At 45.5% G+C, this 11,961-nt stretch overlaps 1 protein-coding gene across 1 annotated transcript in view; it reads right to left on the reverse strand.

The window, feature by feature from the left end:
• SPTAN1 (spectrin alpha, non-erythrocytic 1) overlaps positions 1-9,543 on the reverse strand; it is a 59,365-nt gene extending 49,822 nt beyond the window's left edge. Inside the window, exon 1 of the mRNA XM_088455493.1 lies at positions 9,463-9,543. The gene's annotated coding sequence lies outside the window, so the exon portion shown is untranslated. The remainder of the gene's footprint in view (positions 1-9,462) is intronic.
• Positions 9,544-11,961: the final 2,418 nt, after the last annotated feature.

The raw sequence follows: 11,961 nt of genomic DNA on the forward strand, positions 1-11,961 counted from the left end.
CTGAGCGCTCGCAAGTGGGTCGATGTCGCCCAAGTGCGCATGCGCGCGACGGAGGCGGCTCCGTCGTGCGCATGCGTGAGACCCGAATAACGACGGCCAAGCCGTCGTTATGGGTCTCGCACCAAAGGGGGCGTGCTGTCGATGGTGATTGACAGCACGCCCCCTTTGGTGGGCATGACGGGGGCGTGGCTGGCCAGACGGGGGCGTTCCCATGGCCAGACGGAGGCGTTCCCACTAGTGATGTCAGTGGGAATGCTTTTGGCTCTGATAGAGCCAAAAGCACTCCAGGGCTTGCGGCAGCGAGACCCTACCGCAAGGGTCTCGTTGCAAGCCCGATGGTCTTGACCATCGCGACCATCATTTTGGCCGCTCGCTATAGCTGTGGGTGGTCACCCACAGCTATGCGAGCGGCCAGGAGACCGCTCCAAAAACTAGGAGGGACGGCCCTGATTCAGAGCGAGCGCTCTGTCAGAGCGTCTGGCTCTGAATCAGGGCCAATGTCTGTATAGAGCGTAATAGAATTGTATTATGACCATGTACAGTGATTGTATTATAATCATGTCCAATGGTCAGGTCATATTCTGGGTGCAGTTTCCTATGTCTGCATAAAGAATAATAGAATTGTATTATGGTCATGTCCAATGGTCAGGTCATGTTGGGGGTATAGTGTCCTATGTCTGTATGCAGTGTAATAGAATTGTATTATGATCATGTGCACTGGTCAAGTTGAGGTAGTGTTATGTCTGTAGAGAGCAGCGATTCCCAACCTCGGTTCTCAAGGCACACTCAGTCCTGGATTTAGAGATATCCATGTTTAAGCACAGATGGTTAAATCAAAATAACAGGTTATAATCAAGTTACATGTGCTCAAATATGGCTATACTTAAAACCTGGACTGTTAGTACGGAATTCAATTGTTTCCATCGGGAGCGGTCACCCCTTCTCGCTCGACAGCTATTCAATTGTTGCTCCTGTTGGGCGCGATCAGCTGCCGGCGCTGGCATTTTAGCTCGCACGCCATGGGGGTGGAGAGTTGAAATGCTCGAAAAGTGACTTGTTTGGCCGCTAAAACTGCACTTTTCGCAATTGCGCCCAGCACTTTGGTTGGGTTTAGCTGTTTTACGTGGCTAAACCCAACCTCATTGGGCACGATAATCTAAATCAATTGAATATCACCTCACGATCTCCTGTCACTTTAGACCGGAGATTGGGCACGAGAAAACAATTGAATTGTGCCTAGTGTTCACTCTACGTCCGGCGGCAGGCAGGGCACTGGACCTAGAGCTAGGCGACAGCTGCGCAAGCCCGAAAAGGGGGCGTGGCAAATTAAGAGGGGGCATGTCTTTATGACGCGTCCCCTTTTCATCATTTATGGGGGAATGCCCGGCACTTACGAACATGCCGGGCAGCCCCCAAGCGTCGCGGTCAGTGTAAATGGATCAAAGGTGCATGTGCCCAGTGTCCATTCACCGGTGGTGAGCGCTGCTCTGCCGTTTTCCCCACCCGCAGGACACTGGGGCTCGCGGGTGGAGTACAGAACCCGCAGGCTGTTTCAGCTGGACGCCACGCTGGAGGGCAACGTGTTTTCTGCCCTTCAGAAATAGGGCAGGGCGCGGCACCCCACTGAAACAGCCTAGCGGGAATGCTATGCGCCCTTAGTGTGCATTGAGGACCATGGTTGGGAACCCCTGGTATAGCGTGTAATAGAACTGTATTATGATCATGTGCAGTGGTCAGGTCATGCTGGGGGGGTGTAGTGTCCTATGTCTGTATACAGTATAATAGAATTGTATTATGATCATGTGCAGTGGTCAGGTCATGCTGGGGGGGGGGTGTAGTGTCCTATGTCTGTATACAGTATAATAGAATTGTATTATGATAATGTGCAGTTCTCAGGTCATGCTGGGTGGGTGTAGTGTCCTATGTCTGTATACAGTATAATAGAATAGTATTATGATCATGTGCAGTGGTCAGGTCATGCTGGGGGGGGGTGTAGTGTCCTATGTCTGTATACAGTATAATAGAATTGTATTATGATAATGTACAGTTCTCAGGTCATGCTGGGGGGGTGTAGTGTCCTATGTCTGTATACAGTATAATAGAATAGTATTATGATCATGTGCAGTGGTCAGGTCATGCTGGGGGGTGTAGTGTCCTATGTCTGTATACAGTATAATAGAATAGTATTATGATCATGTGCAGTGGTCAGGTCATGCTGGGGGGGGGTGTAGTGTCCTATGTCTGTATACAGTATAATAGAATTGTATTATGATAATGTGCAGCGCTCAGGTCACATTGGGGGGTAGTGTTCTCCTATGTCTATAACGAGTGTATTAGAATTGTAGTATAATCCTGTCCAGTGTCTAGGTCATGTTGTGATGTGTAGTATCCGATGTTATTTTATGGTCCCATCATGTTATATTTGGGAGGTGTAGTGTCCGCTTTCTGCATGAAGTGCTGGGCACACAACATGTAGTTTTGAGAAAACTGTTTTCAGATGCAGAAGCGTTAGAAGATGAACAAGGGTTAAAAGAAAACAAACAAAAAAAAACCCAAAGGTCACAAATAAAGTACCCTAGCAATGGCTTGTGTATAGTCAGTCCAGCTACATAACAGGTGGTGAAATACTTCTGCCAATTTAGGGGACAATAGAGCCATCATTATAGCAGTCTATGGTAATGGTAATATTGCAATAATTAATAAAAAAAAAAATATGGGTTATTTTAAGTATAAATGAAGACTTCGGGCTTACATGACCTTTAAAGACCCTATAATTCACTGTAACAGATGAGACCATACCTATTTGAGTTTGTATATGTATTTAATATGCATTGCGTAGGTTTTTTTTTTCTTTTAAGCTTGTTCTATTTCTGTGCATCCCTCGTGCCTCAGTGCAGTGGAATACTTTACATTCACATTGTAAAAGCAATGGAGATGCAACTAAGAAAAAAATGACATAGGTGCCTGACCGAATTTATAAATGCATACAAAAGGTCATTGTTGTTTGGAGTTTTTTTTCACTTCCACAGTAACGTCATAAAACTAAAAACACATACAGCAAACGCAAATATGTACATAGTCTTAATCTACGACGTTGCATTGCTTGATAATCTGGTGCTATTCCTGCCTGCAGCTACCACTTAAATATAAATGGTAAAGTGCAGTGGAAGCACGAGACTTATGGTTTGCTGTCCACTGTCCAACCGCTTCGACTTACTGCCAAGACATATTTCCACTAGGCCAGGCCAACCTGTGGCTCTCCAGCTGTTGTGAAACTACAAGTCCCAGCATGCCGTGCCACAGTTTTGCTATTAGGGAATGCTAAAACACTGGCAAGGCATGCTGGGACTTGTAGTTTCACAACAGCTGGAGAGCCACAGGTTGGCCAGGCCTGCACTAGGCAGACCAAAGGAAAACCTAAAGCTGTTGTATACATTATATACCTAAACTCATACACCCTGCAGTAGCAGGAAGGCTTGTGAGGTATAGGCCCACAAGGAATGCATGTGATGTTGTTGTACGGTTAATCTGCTCTCTGCTTGCACAGCGCCTGTAACTGCCAACCACACAGCTGCGGTCATAAAACGTATCTATACCATATCAGACATTTACACCAACCAATTCATGCTTGCTATAACACATTCTGATGGAAATATTTAAAGCCCCACAACGTCCATTCAAAGGGATGTGCTTAACGTAGCTGCCTTATAACTAGCCAGCAGCCTAACCTTGACGCAGTTTATCCGTCATTTTACCATTGGATTAAACTCAAAGTTAAATATTGACAGAGGGCCTGATTTAGAGATGTACACTAATGCAATCACAGCTGCGATCTTCTATAGCGGATGTGCGACGCCAGGAAATGCATTCAGACGCCATCGCAAATCCAGGCAACTGCGTACAAATATGCTACCGTCGCAGATCATGCGACAATCGGCCATCTGAGAAGCCCCACGGCTGCGCAGAATGGCTGCCTGAACTGAGATATATATCGGAACCGCTTTATCTGGGTAATGGATCGCAGCTGCAGTCTACGACATGCCCCGAAAACTGCAAGGACACTCCTGTTTTTTTTTTTGCTGTCACTCCCCATTACCTCCTTCAAACTGCCCCCGGTCAATCACTTTGCAAATGAAAAGGCACTGTGCGCGGCTACAGTAATGTACCTTGGCACATGCGTGGTGAGACTCCGATGAATGTGCAGACGGACGATAATCGCTCAACTGCATTATAGCGTACATCTCAATCAGGCACAGAATGCAATGCATATTTGCAGGGATTGTTTCCTAACATACTGTAACAACTAGCTTCATTGTTTACTACGAAAAAAAAAAAAGAAGCACTCCATCCTCAAATCTATGCTCATAGTGTACACTTCTATAAAGGTACAAGGAAAAAAAAACAAAAAAACAGCCCATTGTTGCAGAGTGTCTACATTTCTGTTCTGCAGGCACAGAGAGGAGAATTGAACCATCTCAGAGAGTACCAGGTGTCTATAATCTGTGGAGGCAGCCATTTTAAGAACTAAATCAACATTGCTTTAGTGACAACATGGAGGTACAGGACACTCTGCAAATGCTTTATTGCAGCCTGTGATTGGTCCTAATGCTTTGTTGTCCCATTATAGCTCTGGAACATTTTTGATTCCATCTCATGTTCTAGTGGAACATGTATGAAACTTCATTTCACCCAGTCAGGAGAAACCAGTTAGGCAAGGTGGGCTGAGACCTGGGAGTCGATAAGTGTGGAGACAAGTAGATCAGTTCACTTCAAGGTTGTAAAGCATGAATTTCCTATGCAGCCAAGTTTAATCATACATAAAAGACTGGTTTATTTTATGCAGCAGCAGAAACAGCTGCTTAATGTGAACCCCATAGCCGCTCCCAGGGGGGCAGCCATGCTGCAAGATGAACCATGGCTATAAGTGTAGCCCACAATATGGCTGCCTCTTGTTCATCTGGGATACAGGCATTACAGCAGTCCCTGAAATCAAACGACTGGGCAAATAAATGGGTGTTGCCCTACCAGAACCTGGGTTTCCAATTGTTTACATATATATAGAAAACTGGGAATATGAGGAAATCACAAGACTGGTCAGCAGCCTAGGCTGCGCCTTACTAACTGGGGGCCGGAAAACATTTCAGGATTAACCCACTGCTTTCTAGAATCCACAAACTGGCCAGATTCAAAGATCCGTCTAGTGAGAGGAACTACGACGTCATTTGTTTCTTTCCATTATAAAAAGAAAACTTTTTTTATACATCAAACTCAGACTATTTCCAGTTTGTGTCTTCTGAAGTAAAATTAATTACATTTTATAAATGCGACGAAGACTCAACAAGGCTTCAGAATTATGGCAGCATCAGGCAGATATGTGTTGGGTTCACCCCTGCGGCAGACAAGCCCGTACTCTGAGCCTGCAGAGAGATCCAAATCCCGCCCAGAGGACTGCAGAACCTTGCCGTAATCATCAACCTCAGCATGTCTGCAGAACCTTGCCGTAATCATCAACCTCAGCATGTCTGCAGAACCTTGCCGTAATCATCAACCTCTCAGCATGTCTGCAGAACCTTGTCGCAGCTCGCCAGATCCACCATTATACACAGCCCTGACATCTACAGGTTTCTCATACAGTATTTGCAAGACCTCTTGTAACATTTGACTTTTGGATGTCCACATGGAGTTTTATATAATAACAATCTTGTTTAATTGTTTTAGGAACTGAAAAGTGCTAATTTACTTATATGAGTAATACAAGAAAACAGGGCTGCAATACAGTCTCTGCCCAGATGAACAGATTATTTAATTGCTGAAAGCAGAATAAACAAAACAGGCCATGCAGGAGAGAGAGTAGAAACATGCAGAGTATAGATCTGCCCCTCTCATCCCCACAGCCAGAAGTCACAGCATAAAACAGGCAAAGAACTGATAAAGCTCTTCTAACTAAAATTAAGAGCAGAACAAAAAAAAGGGAGCAGGAACAAAACCACTGCAAGCACACCACACGATACCTGGACTCTGATCTTACGGAGGGACAACATGGCGGGACACAGACAATTCTAACCCTTAAAAAACAGGACAGGTAATTGTATCAGGCAGATAAAATAGTCATTAATATCATAAATAGCAATCTTTACAAAATACTATATCAGGTTAGGTACGGGATGCCAGCGGTCGGGACCAGACGCCGGCATCCGGACAGGGTTAGGATACAGACACCTGTCGGTAAGTATCCTAACCCTAAACTTAACCCCCTCTGCAGCCTAATCCCAACTCTTCCCCCTTAATGCCGAACCTTAACCCCAACTCTCCCCCTAACCCCACTACTTAAGGTGCCCACACACATAGCGATATTTTACTCGATCTGGCCGATTCCGACGCATTGGAAGGACAGATCGTGTAAAATATGGCCAAATCGTGAAGAAATCGTGAGTCCCCGCAGGTCGCACATCGCATCTTCAGATCTGCCGTGCTGTAGGGCAGATCTGACAATCTCAAGTCAGGATACACTGGAGTAGTTAGGAGGCACGATAGATCGTGTGTCCAATTGGCACCGTTTTCAGACCAAATCGCGTGCAGGACTGCCAGGGAGCTCCCGGGGAGAGTTCAGGGGGAAATCGTACACATCGTGTAATTGAGATCACATCGGTAAGTGTGTGGGCACCTTTACTGCCAGGATTCCGTCATCGGCATTTAAACTACGTCTCTATTATATCATATACCAAATATTGTACCATATTACATTTTCCAACGTACTCCGGTTTTGGAGTGGTGCATCGGATCTAAATTAATTAGCAAATCAACAAAATGATGTTTTGATTCCCCCCAGGAATGAAGGCATGTTGCAGTTAATGAAGGGCACGTTTTAATTCAATCAATTCATTTCCACTGCATTTTTAGTCCATTTCTGGAGTCTCCTCTGGGCCGTTAAAGCTTTCACACTGCGGCATACCCAGATTATAGTATTTAAAGGGGATGACCCGTAACACAGATGAAGGTTAAACAGTCATCATTCTATTTTCAAAGTTTATATGGTGTAAAATGTATGCAGTAGTTGAACAGTCAGTTAGCAAGGTCAACCGCTGGTAGGGAACTAACTGGGACAGTTTAGAGTTGGAGCAATTGTAGGTTTTAGCAATGTCCCTCTATAACTGGCTACATAAAGGAAAGACCATTTATAGGTTTGAGATCTGGCCTTCTGTATGAATATGAATGCTCACAAGTGAAGTGTGAAGAACAGGACACATTTGTTGGGGAAACTTCATTGAAAAACAGTGTTGTTCAACCATAGAACAGAAGATGGACTGAAAATGCAGACAGGGAGGTGTAAGGGACAGTACACAAGTGCAGCTGGCTTCACTACAGTATCAGTGCATGGCTGGAATCCATAAAATGCTGGCTATGTATGCATGGCAAGAATTTAAAACAGCTTAACATAGACACAGATAGCGTACCTTCACTCACTACCAACACACTTGGATGCCCTGCAGAAACTCTGATTGTCATGTATAATGAGTAAGTGCCTATCCACTAGAAGACAGGCAAAAGACTGCACGATTACGACCTTGTAATTGTGCAGTTCAGTGTAGGCACAATCAATCATCTGCAAACATGCTGAACCTGACGTTATTGTCAGGTTGACCAGCATGTTTGCCCGATGAAAGATGTCTAAAACACCAATTTTTTTTTTTTTAAATCTGCAAACGATTTTCAAATGATTATCGAACGATATCGATATAGTTATTGTTCAATCTCTCATTTTAATCGTCTGGTGGATAGGCAGCTGGTGCCTATCCACTAGTAGATATGGAAACGACAGCACGATTAAGACATTGTAATTGTGCTGTTGTTTCCATGTCTAGTGATGTGCCTACATTGAGCGTTCACTCGTTCAGTCTACGCACATCCACCATCCCCGCACATGCTGAACCTGATGGGATCGTCAGGTTGACCAGCATGTACGGGCAATGATAAATGGCAAAAACGACCAGCGGGCACGCGCATCGCTGGTCGTTTTTGACAATGACATGCCCGATTTGCGGGCGATTAACAAGCGATTGCACAATAACGACATAATTATCGTGCAATCGCTTGGTTATATCGCTAAGTGGATACGCGGCTTTAGACATGCCCGTCCATCTATGTCCTGCTAGAGAAGAGGTATAGTAAACATCACAAGGGTGAATTGTGTCTGGGGCATCTTTCTGATATGAAAAGTGCATTTATATTTTATATGTTCCACTGCAGGGATTTAAAACTCCAAAATTCAAATGAGTATATATTGAAATATCCTGCAAAGTAAAGTTTCACAAAATACATTTATATATGTTAATACAAAGAGATTACTATCAGTGACACAGTACAACATAGGCAATATTTAATAAGTCCAACCTGCAACACAATCTATACAATAGTGTTTTAATTCCAATATTCCCAGGGGCGGAGGGCACTGGGTGGGTGCAAGCAGAGCATGTCCTTGACATAGAAACTAGCAGAGCTCATACTTTCCAGAATGACATTCCTGCAGCTAACGCCCTACAACACCCACAGCATGTATAATAGGACATTACAGCACCTAGTGCAAAAAACCAACGCAACTATGGCTACATGTTTACGTGTTAGAAATTGCTGGTAAGGAATGGGTTAAATTCTCTGCTGATGCTAGGAGCCTTGGTAACAGGATTAAAAATGTATGGGCTGTTGGTAAGAGATATTGGATAAAAATAGGATTGTTCACTCTAGAAAGCCATTCAATCTACTGAAATGGGGTTTCAACAATTCACTTTCAAAAACCCCCATCACCTTATCTGTTGTCTGGCCTTATAGCCATTGTGTGCAGTTTCCTAGCCATGGACTGATGAAGAAAAACCAAAAACAAACACACAATGCATACACAATATACACACAATTGTACATTGTTTCAAAAAGCAATTCCAATATAAAATATTTTTCAAGAAATGAAAGCCTATAGTACATGCTATAAAATGTAATGCAAGAAAAATAATCTATCATATATATATATATATATATATATACACACACACACACACACATACATACATGCATACATACAACCATCATTAGCTATATTCACTGCACATAGTATACTACAGGGACAATGCTCAATAAACACGGATATACAATAGCTTTAATGGTGAACGGCCTTTGCAATACCCTAAACGGACCCCTCCCCTTATTCCCCTAGATCACACAGACGGTGACACGGATAACATACTGTACACCCAGAGCATGGCATCATTCATTGCAAGCAATGCAGGGGAGACCCGCAAGGCTGTTACTATGGTGCATTAGTAGAATATTGCATTACTAAATAATACAGGATGGCAGTAAGGGACCGGGTGCAGCAACCCCTCAGTACAGCAGGGAGAGGGTGAATTTTCTGCCTCGGGGGTACTATGGGCAGGACGGGAGGGGGCATTGGGGGAAGGGGTGCGGCCTCACCGGCTATGGGGGGTTGTATATGAATCCAACTCGTACACTCCAGCTCTCCGGATCTTCGTCTGAGTGCGGCCAGCGGGGTTTGCACAATATATATGTGGGGCCGGGCTGCGGTGACGTCACCTTCTGCATCCTCTCCGGAAAAACCCGAAGTGCCGAACTCAACCGAGCGCCGACTGCGGCTCTAGCACGGACGGTATGTAATGTATGCTACTATGCCCCAGTCCGGTGCGCTTCCGAGGGATGATGGTGATGATCATTTGTGAATAGGCGTGTTTCCAGCGAGATCATGGCGGCGTGAGGAGATTCTCTGCTACAAGGGCAATAATAAAAGGCTGTTTTAGGACTGCAATGTGAAAAGATGTGATTAAAACCCATTTTTATTGAATGGTCTCAATGCGAATATTTGCTTTGCAAACAAAAGGTCTGCAGTATAAATTATAAATGACATGCTATTTGCATAAAAAAGAAACATTTGCAGGATTCTAGGACCAGGGGCGAATCTACCCATTGGCCAGGATGGCACTCGCCAGTGGCGCCGTCCGGCAGTGCCTCCCATGGTCAGAGCTATTTCACACATGCCGGCTTCGGCCGGTCAGGCAAGAACCGGCCGGTATCCAGCCGGCTTTTTTCAGGCACTCCATGCCTTTCATAAGCAGCAGCTTTGAGCCGCTTTTTATGTCAGGTGTTTTTTTTTCCCTATTGGACATGCGCAGCAGCAGCTGCACAAGCCCGGCCAGCGGAAGCCAGTGTGTGTGAAAGGAAACATTGTTCCTTCACACTACTGGCGTGCAGGGACGGCACGGCACCGTCCTGCATAGTATTTTTTTCCGGCTATATCACGGCGACTGTGTCGTGTGAAAGGAGCCTATCCTTTCCCTGCAGTACTATATTTCACAGCCGGTTAAATACTGGGCGGCTTTTTGCCGCCCGGTCAAAATCGGCATGTGTGAAATAGCTCTCGGGGTAGAATAAAGACAGGACGGCCGGGGAGTTCCAGGTACGCCCCAATGATGTCCGTCCAGGGCCTGCACCCGCTGGTGAGTGAGAAGCAGTCACCCACCCCCTACTTCCCGCCACCTCCTCTTCACCCGCCCCAGCAGCTCCCCGGCCGTCCTCCCCCAGCCTCCTCCTCCCTGTCCCTGGATCCTCCCCCACTCGGTCTCCCGGCAGCGCAGCGGACTCTCCGTCTCACATGCCGCCAGGGAGCGGAGGATGTGGGAGGGTTCCTGCCGGCTGTTCCTGCTCCTGTGCTGGCTGACAGCGGGACACCCGGGCCGGGACCCCAGGTATGTGACAGGGTGTAGTGTTACTGGTGACAGGATGATGAGAGTATGTGGCAGAGTGTAGTGTTACAGGCTGAGTGTGAGTATGTGACAAGGTGTAATTTGAGTGTGTGACAGGGGTGTAGTGTTATAGGTGACAGGGTAAGTGTGAGTATGTGACAGGGTGTAGTGTTACTGTAACTGGCAGGTGAGACATGGGGCTGGCTAGGGAGAGGTTTTAAGTACAGAACAGAAAATATGTGGGGAGGGGGCGCCATTCCATTACTTTGCCATGGGCGCTTGGACCCCTAGATACACCCATGTCTAGGACCTGCAAACCTGCTTTGTGCTAGTGACATAGGATTGCCGCCTAGACACTCCTGGGTAGGTAGGAACTTTCCCCAAAATACCTCTGAAGTAGGATCTGCCAGTGGAAAAGGGAACAACAAAAAAACTTAAAATTCTGTGTAGTGCACACATGGCGGTTATGCACACTCTAATGCAGCCCATACACGGTGCAATTTTTTGCACGATATGGCCAATTTAGATCAAACGTATCATCCAATCGTGTGCGGTATTTGTACGATGACGATGCGCATCCCCGCCATCGTAATTCTGCATCGTAGATCTTATGGAAAAGCGGTAAGATTTCGACCTATCGTGCACGATGTGATGCACATCGTATGCTGTTTTGCTGGCGTAAGATCCGTTGAACGATGTACGAGGTCTTGCAAAATCACTGGCCACTCCCCTCCTCCATTTTGGGATTGACGGCGCAACGGAGAAGAACCAGCTTCGCGTCGATCGGGTGTGGTGAGCTGATCAATCAAAAGTGAGTATAAACATTAGCAATAGGATACGACGCATCGGTATTGTATGCTCGTATGTACAATCGTGTACACCATTTGACAAATCGTATAGAGCATTTCAAGGGAAGAATCTCAAGGGAAATTGTACAAGACATCTGAACGTAAGGAAATCGCACCGTGTATGGCCGGCATAAGTCACAGGGAGACATGCACAACACTAATATCTATTGTAAAGCGATGCAAAAATAGGAAAGGAGTAACCCATCCCTCCAAACATTGAAATACGAGGGGCGTGCAATAAGTTTCCAGATGCACAAAAAAATATTATATTAACAAAGTGAACATGACATTTTTCCAAGGTATTCCCCTGATGAGTCTATGCAAAGTTGCATGCGCTCAAACCACTTGGTGAAGCAGCTGGACCAGTC

The sequence above is a fragment of the Taudactylus pleione genome, unplaced genomic scaffold (assembly GCF_031769625.1).
Source record: "Taudactylus pleione unplaced genomic scaffold, aTauple2 ptg000656l, whole genome shotgun sequence".
Lineage (NCBI taxonomy): Eukaryota > Metazoa > Chordata > Amphibia > Anura > Myobatrachidae > Taudactylus > Taudactylus pleione.